General features: G+C 37.0%; 1 protein-coding gene across 1 annotated transcript in view; it reads right to left on the bottom strand.

Annotated features, from left to right (window-relative positions):
• LOC113095189 (neuromedin-K receptor-like) overlaps positions 1-15,468 on the bottom strand; it is a 34,380-nt gene that overhangs the window by 12,102 nt on the left and 6,810 nt on the right. The window lies entirely within an intron of this gene.

Below are 15,468 nucleotides of genomic sequence, written 5' to 3'. Positions count from 1 at the left end.
GTTTAGATTTTGGTTATGGAAATGTATGCAAGTTAGTGCCTTTTAATTAGATAATGCCCTGTTTGCATTTTTAAATATAATATTAATGAAAACTTTGTTTGCAAAAAAAAAAATGGGTAACACTTTAGAATACTGTTTCTTACTTACTACATAACTAATAAGGAATTATTAAAGAACTAACAGGTGATTATTCATTAACACTTAACTCACTATTGTTAACTACTATGAAAGATGTGTTAATTAGTATGTATGTAATATAATTGTATTATTATGTTAAGTGACAGTTAGCTAATCAATAACTAATGTATTCTGTCATACCTACTGAACAACTACTATTAATTATCTACTAGTTAAGGTTCAAGAAAAATAACTGAAGTAACTACTAATGAACAGTTTTACACAATTACATTAAATTGTGACCCTTTCATATAAATGTTATTAGCAATAGTAGTAGTAGTATGAAAATGCAATCTTAATAAATGCAATACATTAAATAGAGGTTTTGCCTAAGTAGTAAATTGTTTTGTGAGTGTGTTTTGTAAGAAATCAGCTTCCAATAGGGACCCCACCATGACTCCAGTGCCTTGCGATAACTTACTTTAGTTTTTATATTTTATATACAGTACTGTATGTGTGCCTCCTCAGCAAATACAACATTATAATTAATTCAATTTCGGTATGTTAGGCGAAGCCTGAGGAAAATACAGGTATCCAATTTGTAATTAATAAAGAATTATAAAATAATTATGCAAGACTTATTTTGAACCTGAAACATTAGGCCTATTCTAAAGTGAAAATATTAGGAACCCATTAATAATGAATAAAGAATTATCAGATAATTCCTGAAGAATTACTTATAATCTGAAACAGTATTCTAAAGTGAAAACATAGGGAACCCATTAGTAATTAATAATTAAGTATCAAATAATTCTGCAGGACTTATTTTGAACCTGAAACATTAGGCCTATTATAAAGTGAAAATGTTGAGAACCCATTAGTAATTAATAAATAATTATTAGATAATTCCTCAGTAATTACTTAGAATCTGAAACAGTATTCTAAAGTGAAAACATAGGGAACCCATTAGTAATTAATAATTAATTATCAAAAAATTCTGCAGGACTTACAGAATTCTAAAGTGAACCTTTTGGTAAATAATAATAAACTACATCATTTTGACCAAAAAAAAAAAAAAAAAAGTAATCATAAACTTTGTCAAATACTCACATCTTTTTATTTCAGATGAGAACATTTCTTAATACAGCATATTTTATTCCATTTTAACATACTGCCCACATTTTAAATAATTTAACACACATTTCATAAAAGTTAAACATTTACAAGCAAACAAAATACATATTTCATTTCCATTATAGTCTTATAACTGGGCTGTAACAAAGTTGCTACTGTAGTAGTACTTTGTACTTGTCCTTTTACTCAAGTAATTTTGAAAATGAATAGGCCTACTTATAATTTTACTGGAGTAATATTTTATTGGGGTATCTGTACTTTTACTCAAGTACTTGATATGTGGGACATATCCTGATTATTATAGTGATTATTTGCGTATAACTGTTCAGTAGTAGTTATTTCATAGTTATTTTTCTTGAACCTTAACTAGTAGATAATTAATAGTAGTTCTTCAGGAGGTATCACAGAATATATTAGTTACTTATTAGCTAACTGTTTCTTAACACAATCATAAAATTATATTAAATACTGATTAATTAACACATCTTTCTTAGTAGTTAACAGTAGTGAGTTAAGTGTTAATGAATAATCACCTGTTAGTTCTTGAATAATTCCTTATTGGTAATGTAGTAAGTAAGAAACAGTATTCTAAAGTGTTACCAAAAAATGTAATCAACCGGCGGGGGAAGCTATTAGTTATACCTATTATATATTTTTCCCCATATTCACGTGATGTCATGCCTTAAAAATAAATATTATAATTATGACTTAATTCTTATTTTTCTGCAAAATTATAAGGTAACTATAGGGTTTTATGGGTGGTTCAATAAGGAAAATATTTTTTTTTCTTGGGTTGACGTAAGTGACCAGGAAGCTATAAAACCACATGCCACATAAGCTTCGAGTACAAGCAAGTGCAGGCAGGGGTGCCGGGGGCATGGTATCGAGACGCAGTGTCTCGTTCCCTCGAGGAACCATGGTTACATGCATAACCTAGAGATGTTCCTCTTCAGGAGCTCAAGCTGCATCGAAAGCATTATGGGGAACGAGGTGCCCATGCTGCCAGACTAAAAAATCCCTGCCTAGTGTGTATCCGAAGAGCACAGCTTAGAACGAGAGAACAGGAGCGTCTGGAGTAACTGGCATATCTAGGCGAATGTGGAGGGCGTGGACCACCCCGCAGTGTTGCAGATGTCCAGCATGGACGCACCTGCTAAGCAGGCCTTGGAGGCTGCCATACCCCATGTGGAGTGAGCCTTGGCTCCCAACAGCGGAGGAAGACCAGAGTCTTGGGTGGTGTTGATAGCCTTGACTATCCAACAGCTAAGAATCTGCTAAGATGCAGCAAAGCCCCTTTTGGGGGGACCGTAGCACACTAGCAATTGGTCCGATTTCTCCACAGGACAGCTCTTTGGACGTATGTGTCGAGCGCTCGAGCTGGATACATACAATTAGCTTATTCTGGTCGGACTCTCGGAAAGGAGGAGGGCAGAAGGCCTACAGTACTATCGGTTGTGGTGTGACAGAGGGAACTTTAGGAACACAACCCGCTTGAGGGTATAGAAGTGCTTTGGCCATGCTGTGGTGAGCCTCAGTCTCAGCTCACCACAGAGGAAACATGTAACTAGGGGGTGTCTTCCCAAAGAGTGACCATCGAGAGGAACATGGTAGGCCGCAATGGTCACCACGTAAACCTTCAGTGTGGAGTGGGTCAACCCTGCAGCGAACCTGGCTGCAGAAACTCCAGAACTGTACCAACTGAGCAAGTTGGCTGGGTCAAGCTGACGGTCTCTGCACCATGAGGTGAACCGTTTCCACCTCAGTGCGTACAGTTTCCTCACAGAGGGAGCTCTGGATTGGAGGCTAGTCTCAACAACCTCGGTTGAGAGACCGGATGCTATGAGCTGTGCCCCCTACGGGGCCACACCCACAGCTTCCACAACTCCGGGCAAGGGTTAATTATTGTGCCCTATGCCTGTGAGGGAAGGTCTGTCCTGATCGGTATCTCCCACGGAGAGCCATCGAGAAACCATTGGGACCGACACCACGAGAAACGCTGGCGAAGACTCCCTCTCGAGGAAAGCACTCCGAGATCAAAGTGTCCACACTGGTTCCTACCGGTGCAGGCAGTCGGCTCCCTCAAGAGCCGAAACAGCATGCTTCAATCCCAGACAGACCACACACAGAGTGTGTATCTCCACTCGTGATGTAGCGAGGTCAGGGAGGAACACACACTCTGAAACGCGATCGGGATTCGCCTTTCAGATGTCTTGTCTAAGCTTTGCTTTTTGACTATTGCTTACTCTTTGAGGAGCTAATAGTGACAAACAACAATAAATAAGACTGACGAGACAGAATAACCTGCTCACACAGAGTGCTTGCTGAAAGATGTGAAGCTGATGCCAGCTGTGCGACATGTGCTTTTATAGCTTCCTGGTCGTTACGTCACCACGCCCGCGACATCACGCTCTTCCATAAAACAGATTACACATGAAAATCAAAGTCACTAACGCTAAACGAGTTCCCCATTGCATTTTGGACACAGCTCAAGTTAATTCCACCGGCTTTTATTAAAATTAATACATGATGCACATAACCCATACTGTAGAAACAACCAATAAAAACCTCAATACTCACTGTATTATACTCACTGAACTGGATACTTTATCAAGCTGACAAATTTGACAGCGTGGTGTTGATTCACTTCAGACTGTCAGTAAGGCAAATAAACTCACTCTTGACTTCTGCAGACACACTCACTCTCATCCTAATCAGTATTGATTCAGCCAATGATTGCTTGACAGAAGAATCATGGTATTCTTAAACAGAAGCATGTGAACTGAATCCACATCACCATTTACAATGCTATTATCAGTTACATCACTTCCTCTGGTGCATAGACCTAAATCACTGTTGTCAGAACATATCAATGCACAGAAGAAGGTCCATTACATCAATACATGTGTCAGAAAATTTGATAAAAGTTTATACCTCAAACATTGCACATTACAAACAGCTGATTTAACCTCAGCAGTTATAGTCACAAGCTGTATTTCCTGTATATGTAATACCAGAAAAATTACACTCTGTTTAACACCACAGATTGTGTTGCTTTGCAACCTGTATTTAAAGGAATAATTCAGCCAAGAATAAAAATAGTCATCATTTACTTACACCCATGTCCTCCCACATTATTTTCTTGCTTGTGAAACACAAAGGGATTTTGGTGAAAAAAAAAAAATCACTTTTTTTCAGATCCACATGAATTTACAAAATGGGACACAGTTGTATGTTGCTGTGTTCTACAAATTATTATATTAACTGCAGCTGAAAACTTTATAAAAGTAAAATGTAACTATGTCAAACAGACTTGCAAAACAGATCCGGCTGGAATGAGATTACAGATGACAGAAAGGCTGTAACGCTGACCATTAAGGTGTATTGATATATTCATTCCAGAAAACAGTGCTGGGATCATTTTGAATAGTTATTTAGTGAAAATGGAGCCTAGCAGGGCCGTGCACAGACCTTTTGAGGGGCATGTGCTGAAACTGAAAAAGGGCACCCCCCCCCCCCCATTTTTTATATCAAGATTATTTAGTAAGCCTGCATAAAAGGAAGAAATGGTCACATCTTCATGACAAATTCAATAACACAAAATAATAGCCTCAAAAGCTTTAGATTTATTCACGATTAATAACAATTATAATAATAATATTAGATAATTAGATAATATAGATAAACAGGGTTTTAAGGGCTTCTTTAAACCTAATTACAACAGCAACCTTCTGTGAGCCATGTATCTGGCAAAAATTTGATACTGTGGTGGACCAGGGATGTTGGTCTCTTGAAGGTCTCTTATTCACTAAACTTTCCCTAAAATAAGCCAGCAATGAAAAAATAAATAAAAATAGTGTGAAAAGTACAGTTGCAGTGAAAAGCATTTCTGAAGGATCACGTGACACTGAAGAGTACTGATGTAATGATGCTGAAATTTCAGCTTTGATCACAAAAATAAATTACATTTTAAAATATTCAAATAGAAACATTTATTTAAAATTGTAAAAATATTACACAATATTACTGATTTTGCTGTATTATGGATCAAATAAATGAAGCCTTGGAATGAATCATGAATTACATTCTGTATGATAAAATATAAAGATTTCAGTGATCTTCTGTAATTTCTTTTTTAGTTACTACTACATTACTGTAGTAAAACCATGTTTTACAACATTTTATACAGAGAGTATACAGAGAGTATACCATAACATGATTAGCCTAAATGTTAATAAATTAAGAGTATCATCAATCATAAATCAAAGAAGAAATTTCTTAGAAATATGTTATCTAGGTGACGAGGATCACTCGTCGCTGTGTAAGTTCCAGTATGAAACAGCGGGGGCGCACCTGTTATGATTTTCCGATGGTAAAAACAAATTATTTGTTGTTGTATTACTTATCAATATATCGTTTTTGACCAGCGAATGTGTGCAAATGTGATTTATTTTTTCTGTCCGTCATTAAAACGGCGACGGCGCCTGCCGCTGCGGGCATCACATTACATTTTCATCTAGGTTACAAACTAGTTTTTTTAGCTATATAGACGGAGCGCTCAGTTTTTCCTGTGGTAAAATGCATTTGGCCAAATTAGCATTTTATAAAAGATGAAATGCAACTGTATGCACAGGCTGTGTTGGCTATGTATTGGCTATGACTAGATGGCAAATGCTAGCCCTCTCTCTCAGGTGACGTCCCACATGTCTCAGTCAGTGAGTCAGTCAGACATCAAATAAATAAAATATGAGCCTTTATAGACAGTGTTTAGTAGTACTTATTCAAACAACAAGATATTTATTTACCCTTCGCAAAACTTTGTTCTGCTCAGCTGTTGTCTACTGTGCGGCTGCAGTGGAACTTCAGTTGATTCAATGAATATAGAGGGGGGCGGAGTTATCAGCTTACTGACCGCTTGAGGATCGAATAAGATTTACACAAGCTCGTTTTAAGAACTTTCATTTGGTAAAACAGACAGACAGACGTAAAGGGTGACAAATAGCATTGATAAAAAAAAAATTAAAAAAAAAAACACCAAAAAAAGGGCACTTCGGAGTGTAAGGGCAAAAAGGGCATGTGCTCTGCACAGGTTGAGCCCTACCTGTGCACGTGCCTGGAGCCTAGCCTAAAACAGCTCCTGCAGAGAAAATGGATCTCAATCTGATTGTGCAGAATATCTGTAAATCTGTCTTGAGTGTCTCACTTTGCTCTGATGTGCTGTTTGCTGTAACCAGCCTGTAGATTGTGAAATATCTTATATTCAGAATGAAGGTATCAGCAGTGATAAACTGTTTTAATTCATTTGCTTACTCAACATATTTACTTGTTCCATATATGTGAGTTTTATTGACAGCAACAGCATAAAAGTTCCACTGATTAGTAAACTGTCTAATCAGACTGGAATTGAAATGATTCAGCGTCAAATTAAATTCAAATCATTTGTTTCAGAAAAAAGGGTAAAAGGAAGAAGAAATTTGATTTGCCTCCACACATATAAATAACCAACTATTATTACATTTAACCTTTCCAACCAATTATGTTTCAGTATCAGATAAAGAGAGAATAGAAATATATATAGGACATAGTTTAAAATCAGTCAGTTAGTCAAATTATCAAATTTCAATTTTAGTAGGTGCTTTTCTTTATTTGAAAATGGTTACAATTATATTCCAGAAGCAGCTTTTGTTCTGATTTCCAGTGGAGGAGCCACAAAGCTAATATGGATGGAAATGGATTGTGATAGTGTTGTTGCTCAGGCACTTAGCTCTCTGTTTTGGATGAGATAAGCAAAACTTCTCAAGTGCGCTTTTGTGATTACAGTTAACACACTATGGCAGCAGTCATTGTCTTCCAGCAGAGCTGGATTGATGCTTTGCGCTCCAAAATTGTGATTATAATTATCTGCAGCACACTCTAGAAATGTTAAATAGGTTTGCAACTGAACGCTTTCACATACACTTTTAACAAATTCAATTGATCCACAGTGTCAGATTGTAAACACAAATGAGCACAAACAAATGTAAATACACGCCCCAACAGTTACACTTGGTCTTCAAATGTAATTTACTAGAGAGCTTTTAAAAACCTTTATGTAGCCATAATGTATGTATGTACCATCTACAACATCCTGTGTATGCTATGTGAAAGAATATTTGAATATATACAGTGGTGGCCTAAATTATTAGAACACTAGTATTTTCACCAGCTAAAAAAAATGTCTTCAAGTCAGTTATTTCTGTCTTTTGCTGTAGTTTCTCGTAACTGGAATTCATTTTCCTGCACCTCTCCATGCACTTCAGGAACCCGTGGGCTCTTCCTGGCATCTGCCCTCTGGGTCTCTGCGGAATCTCCAGTGGATTATTCTGCCCCTAGCTCGGATTAGCGAGCTGCCTAGCCGGCCTCATCTCCACTGCCACGGACGCATCTTCTGCCAGCATGTGTCACCAACCCTCCTGGGTGGAAGGAGATCCTTCGTTCTCACGAACTGGCCACTGAATTGCTCTCTTCCCTGATTTTTCTGTTCAATAAAGCCTCTGTTGTACCCGCATCTGCATTCAGCTTTTTTCCTGACAGAAAACTACCTGCAGAACTATGCACAAGTGCACCGATCACAAAAGCTGTTTTAAACTCAAATTACGGTCACACCTTTCTCATGGTAAGAAGATCAATAGCTGAATGTTCCATTCTGTCGTTTTTTTATTTATTTATTAAACATGGCCCACCCCTGAAACACAAACAAACACCTTCCAAATAACCAGAGAAAAAACGTGCCTTAAGAACCAAGTGAGGTCAGTCATTGTGACATGATCCGAGTCTGGCTCATCAAAGAGCCCCCTAATCCATAATCATCAGAGCAAAACTGGCAGGATCACTTTCCTCAAGCTTAGATTAGAGTTAATACATGATTCCACAGGGATTAAAGTAACAACAAAAATCCTGGGCCTGAACTTTATTCCGGGGGTTGGGGGATATGGGGCCAGACACAAACATAGGGTTATTTGGCAAACAAAAAAAGAAAAAGATTTTTCTTGAAACTAACTAGTAACATATCTGCCATTGCCATTAGCCCTTGACAGGCTCAGACTACAGATTATGGTGCGATATTTGAAAGAGGAATAAAAAGAAAGGTTCTCACTGCTCACTACAATATGGTGCAAACACATTTAACATTTAGGATGCTTCTGGTATCAAGTTTTGCTGGTTAGCTTTGTCCTTGACAGGGTACAAGATGACCTAAAATCTAAAACGTGAAATTTCTGAAATTGTTTTGTTCAAAATGCATAATGGTCAATTAAATGCTAGGAAATTAATAGAAAATAGAAAATATACAAAGACAGTTTAATACATAAAACTACAGTTCAGTTTAAATAACAACAAAAAATTTTTTTAAATGTTTTAAGGTTTTCAAGGACTAAAATCAGATCTCACTTATCAATCAATATTGTTATTATCTTTCAAATTTGAATAAACTAGTAAAACCAAATGGTACAAATAAAGTGCTGCACATGCAAAAAATGCAATGACTGTGGCAAATTTCATATTTGAAAGGATACTATGGCAAAGTTATCACTTTCCTTATTCATACTGATTTTTTTTCATGAATATATGAATTGAAATGAAGAATGAAAGTTTTATCATACACTTATAAAATTATGAGCTTTATAACACTCATAGACACTAGGGGTGTGACAATACACATAAGACAAATACTTTGTTCTGGGTTCTACTTTTTGGCATTTATCCAGCATCCGCTGGCATAATAGTTTTTACTTTTCTGTCCACCTCACTTTCGGCAGCAGAAGCAGCCCTATAATTTTTGACATGTTGTCAGAGGCAATCTGCTGCCTTACTTAAATTCCCACACTGCCGCAGCACTGCCAGTTCCCTTAGGAGTTTTTCCATATTTCCCCACTGCCGCAGCATTCCCCGCTCCCGCAGGAGTTTTCTTTTCAGATGCAGTGCCCACTTTCGCAGAGGGCTCTAGTTCTCTCATCTAAAGCCCCAGCATTGCCACTTCTACAAGTGACGTCCAGCACCCCACCAATCAAATTTTGGGGGGTTATCAACACTCCTCTCTGGCTGCTGTACTATACTAATTGCATCTTTTGGGGAGCACTCTGGGTCTGGACTAAAAGCAGAGCTCAGACCCCTCTTCATGGACAGCATACCAAATACGCATAACCTTTACTCTGTTCATTATATGTAAGAGTGAACTTGTAAAGTGATGTTTTATTAAATTTCTTGAGGAGCACGCGCAGATAATCAACATGGACAGTTTATCATCAGTAATTACACCATCTATCAAATCAGAACAAAGAGAGACCCCTATAAATAATCAAAGGAACCTAACCTCCATTATCTCTAGTCTTTCAGAATCCCTCCACCACCCTGACTCCTCACCTTCAGCCGTTCCTACCCCAGCATGGGGAGAAACACTCGGGGGAGCAATCTGGGTCCAGGCTTAAAGCAGAGCTCGGACGACCTCTCCTCAGACAGGGGGAGTTCCACGGGGCTTGAGGGTAATTATCAGGCTCGGAGCCCTCTCCCTGGACAGAATGCCAAATACGCATTACCATTACTCTGTTCATTATATGTAACTGTGAACTTGTGAAATAGCTTTTCTTTGTTAATAAGACCCTACATGGAAATCTTTGACCATTGCACCTTCAATGTGTCGCGTTCAAGACTGAGGATTATTTTCCCTTCATCGACTGCTACTCGGCAATTGGATACTATTATGCACATCTCATGATCTGATTGGCTAGTAAGGTCAGTTTTGTTGAGAGTGAAAGCTGTGTTCCTGTCATACATTGGTAGGCGAACTCATAAACTCGAACATAATATCAATGTGACGAGTGGGGCGGGGCCGAGAGACGTGGGAACAGGAGCGAGGCCAGTGGAGTGATTGGGAAATGAGCGACACCTGCTCGACCCACCGGTCTAACCTCCATGTAGGATGATTATCATTTTACCCCCCGCACCCAAATGCCATACAACGGAGATCCGGCACAGTTGTGGAGAACTTTAAGCCCTGAATCCAAAGTAAGCACTGCCTTTGGTGAAGCTTTTAACCCATGATGCCTAAATCCTACAAGCGAAGTCAAGTGCAACAGCCTAAGGCTTTCAGCTATTATGACAACATGTGAAGTTTTAATGACAAAGTTTATGTTTACTAACAATGCATCCTGCTCTGGATTAAGATGATGTTAAGGTTAAAGGGATAGGGAACATTTCATAATGCAGACAGGTGCAGGTGTTGTTTTATCATAAAATAGCATAGAATGTTAGCAAGATTGTCTCAAGTGGATGAATGGACACATTACTTGCAAGGTTTTCCACAATTATATTACAAAGAACAGTGCCGGCTATAATTTAAACTGAAAGTACATTACATAAAGATGATGTTCTTTTAACATATCCATGCCATTTTGCACTCCATTCATTCATGTGAAAAAAAAATGGATGGCTTTTCTGGTTTGTCAATGGCCACACAAAGCCCTGGAATACATGAGTATTGGTCACCCACTAGCTTCTCCAATCTTCTCAGAGTGTTACATTTGAACTGACAATGAAAATGAAAATGTCCCCAGGCTTAATTGAGTCTTCTAAAGGCTGAAAAGAATGTTCATGCTTCTGAGTTTCATAATCCTCATAACACATCACATAAAGTGGGGGCATATGGAAAGAGCAAGAGTTAACTGGCTCCAAATACTCAAATCTGGCATGCCAGCTACTAATGGAAGAAAGATACATGATGAGGGACAGCCATAGGAAGCGAGCAAGATGTAGTGCTGATCGAAATAGAGATCCAGCACAAATGCAGCAGGTGTTAATGAAACATATTACCAGCAGACTGAGCTCTGAATGCTATTGATTGGAATATATAATATACAAATTCCTATTGAACCAGTGAACATCTGTATTCCAGGACTGAGCGAGTCTCTTCAAAGCCCTAACAATGGCTTGTAAGACCAGATTCAGTCTGAATGCATGTTCTCTGTTGAGCTGCAATATTGTGAACACTTTGAAAAACATAATTTACACTTAATGGACCATCTGACACTAATTAACATATTTTCCCACTGGCTACACTTAGAGGTGCCTGCAGGATTCTAGTCCATGATACACAGAAGAATACATCAAGGTGGCACTAATGTATTTATACAAGAATCCCAACTTCGCGACAGAAGGGATCACACACTCCAAATTTGATTCTGGTGCGAATCGGAGAAAAAACAAATAGAGCTATGCTTGCTAAAACAACAGCAAATTTATGAAACAAAGTAGCTCAGAGTTGCTTTCCACATCAGTCTACAGAAATGTGTCACTAGTCTACTAGAAAAGAAACCAGAAAGCAATATATTTGTTTTTCATTGATTTCAGTACATACCGTGAAAGAACAGAAAATTGGTAGCAGGCCTAAGCTTTTGTGTTGTTCCCCATAATTGGGAGTTTTTGATTACTTAATTCTTGATTGGTTTAACATTAGCTAAGTCAACGAATGCTATAGATCAACCATGCTTATTTGTTAAGTGTTTTTTTTGTGTGTGTGTGTGTGTGTGCAAATGCCCCCAAGCTGACCACTATCGTGTCAATGTTATCAAGGAAAATTACTGCATTCAGTGCTAAGAACATGTCAATCAATGCCTCATACAAGAATTTCACACTTCAATATTTTCCACTTGAAATGAGTAATTATGAGATCTGAACTTTTAATTTGAAATCTTAAACTTTAACATAAAACAAAACTAAAGCATTTAGCATAAATGGAAATAAGTCAAAAGTAAAATATACAAAATATCACTTGAAAATATATATATACTTTTAAGTTTGCACTTACTGGTCCTGTATGTTATCACTTCCATTATCAAGAACTACAGACAAATTAGATATGCCATTTTAACACTTTAAGCACAGAGTTTAACAGTGAACATATCTGTCTATTCTTCTTTGAAGGTTTTTTTTTTTAAATGTATGTCACCATATATGACAAATACTGCCCTATATCAAGAGCTATATGATATATAGCCATATATGCTATCTCTAAGAGGATAAAGATGAATATAATAATATGAAAAATTTAATTCCCATATTAAAATTGTTATATTTTCATGTTAATTTCTACAGTATATGTCCAAAACTGCATGACATTTACTTGTACATAAACATAACATGGGTTAGATATACATGCAAACAGTGGCGGCTCCAGACAATTTTGATTGGGGGGGGCAATGGGGGGTCCTGGTCATTTCAAGGGGGGTCTCATGAAAACCAACAAAAAATACATTGGGCACGGCTAATAACTGCATATTACTGCATCGAAAGTACATTTTGTTCCAAATAGCAAAAACTATGAAAAAAACTTTATTCAGCATTGTCTTCTCTTCAGTGTCTGTTGTGTGAGATTTCAAAACACTGAAGTGTAGTGATATCCGGTTCACAAACGAATCATTTGATGTAACCGGATCTTCTTGAACCAGTTCACCAAATCAAACTGAATTGTTTGAAATGGTTCGCGTCTCCAATAAGCATTAATCCACTAATGACTTAAGTGGTTAACTTTTTTAACATATCAACATGACCCTCCCTCTGAACAGGGCCGTGCAGAGACCTTTGGAGGGGCAGGTGCTCAAAGTATAAAAGGGGCACATGGAACAAGGCTTTAAATGGCGCTGTTCGAAATATCAATACAGCAATATATTGTGATGCATTCCTTGCTGATTCACGTATAGATATGGATGGTTATGTATTGATACAGCAGCAAATGCTTTGATGCAGTTTTGAAAAAGAAACAATAGAGAAGACAATTTTAAGTTTAAAATAATAATAGCTCTGGGATTAGAAACTGAAATTGTCCCAACCTGATGGCTTTTTATTCTCTGTTCTATAACATATATAAGAACAGCAGTTATAGTAAAAACTATAGAAAACACTTGTGCCTCTACATTTCCCTCTTTCTCACCAGCCTCTGTCTCCTGGCTTGCTGTTCCCTGCTCTCTTTCTGTCACTTGTGCCTCTACATTTGCCTCTTTTTCTTCCTCCATCTCCATCTCCTCATTTGATCTATTACTTTCCACTCTCTGTCCATCTAGGAACAAGGCTCAATTTACTATTTAAGCATAAATCTATTATTTTAACCATCACTACTACTCTTGCACCTAATCAATAAGTCAAAAATTTATTTTTAACATTTAAACATAAAACATTAAAAAACTGATACACTGGAATACAGTGATTAATATTATTATTACTGTTGTAGTTGTTATTGTCTAAAATTGAACCCCTTTGCAATGTAAACAAATGACAGGCTACATTTGTTATTAAGATCCTTCACACTGCACTTTCATATATTTTATATATTTGGTATATTATGCATTTTTTATTGACATTGATATTTTTACATTTATTTCCAGAGAGATATTATTGATTGTACAGGCTAAAGTGGTCTTGCTATAGAAAAAAAAATTGTGTCACATTTAAAATATAATTATATAATTAATTTCTGAATTGTTTTTATTTTTATAATGATAATTCAGAGAATGAGAAAATCTGAATAAGCCTTACCAGTGTTGTGATAATTATTTTAAGGCACTCAACTTGTTAAAAAATAAATAAGTACTGTAATATAATAAAAGTTTAGTCAAATAACATAAAGACCAGACCCCTCGATGCCTGTGAAACTTTTCTCCCTCAAACAGCACACTAGCGTTACTTCTACACTACAGGCTACACACAGCAAGATAAACAACATATCTGCGTGTTCTCACATCACATCGTTCTTGTAAAATAATAATAAGTATATAAACATCAAAATCACTTCGCTGAGAATGAAACACCACTTACCAGCTGCCACGGTGTTGAAAATATCCTTTAGCAATTAAAAAATGCGCGTGCAGCGTGAGGAATCGTCCTGGTCAGGTGAAAGGTCATCATGTTGGTCATTTTATTTACGGCTAAACTATTATTAATAAATTGTACTAATGTTATGATTGGGCATGGGCAGGCATTCACAAAGGGGTATGTTATTACAAAAAAAAAAATCGAGGAAATTTTGGGCAAAGAAGCAGGTGCTCAAGTGAACCGGTTATTTCAGACAATTCGATCAAATAAACCAGTAAAAAAAAAAGCAGTATCATCAGCTCCTCGGTTCTCGAATCAGACACTTCTGACAGAAACGGTTCTTGGTTCAGTGTACAAATAAATGTTGAAATAATAATAATTTATTATTGTTCTGAGTAGTTTGAAGATAATCTTTTTTTAAATCTTTATCCCGGATATATATATTTTTTAACCAGGAAGAGGATGTGGGGTCCTATGGGGGGTCAGAGCGTTTTTTTGAAGGGTCTTGAGACACCCCAAGACCCCCCCCTGTTGCCGCCGGAGCATGCAAATATACAAAATTGCTCTACAAAATTGAAATACATTTTATATTTAGACTTCATATGACCATATATTTCAATTATGGAAATGTAATGTGTTTATAACAGCTGCTGTGACTCATCTCTTGTAAGGCTGAAGATTAACATAGAGCTGTCAGTTTGTTAATCTACTTCATTTAGTGTAATGATCATGAATCATTAAACACATTTAATTTGGACCCCTGACCTGTACTACATGTGACACACCTCCCACATGACACATAATTAAAGCAGGTGGCACAGGCTGGGTAGAGCTTTTCACACAAAACGCCATCGTGCATTTAAAGCATATCATAAATAATCTGATAATATTTCATTATATTATGCAATTACTGTAGATTACTGTAGATTTTGATTACTTTTTAAATTAACTGACAGCCCTAATAAAAAAACAAAATAACTGATTGGATAAAACTTGATCAAACAAGTGCAATTATACTCTGACCTACAGTAGTTCATATTCAGTAAAGTAAAATAGCTGGTTTATGGACAAGAAAGAAAAGAAAAAAACATTGAACACATTTAAAAATGAAACCCTCCAGTATGGATATGGGTTAACACCTGCTGACAACCATTAAATGCTGAACTCACTGCTGAGTTTTGCGATTTCATCAAAATCACTGGGAGTTCTGCATAAAAATGACTGACAGGCCAGATTCGGCCAGCAGGCTGCCAGTTGCTGCTATAATCTCCATAGCAGGAGCAAATATTAACATTTAATTAGTTTGACAAACATTTAGCTCATTTTCCCTTCACCATGGCTAGCAGTATTTGTATACAAAAAACCCCCCAAAATTCTAAA

The sequence above is a fragment of the Carassius auratus genome, unplaced genomic scaffold (assembly GCF_003368295.1).
Source record: "Carassius auratus strain Wakin unplaced genomic scaffold, ASM336829v1 scaf_tig00215630, whole genome shotgun sequence".
NCBI classification, from domain to species: Eukaryota; Metazoa; Chordata; class Actinopteri; order Cypriniformes; family Cyprinidae; genus Carassius; species Carassius auratus.
This window is presented reverse-complemented; position numbering and strand designations above follow the sequence as displayed.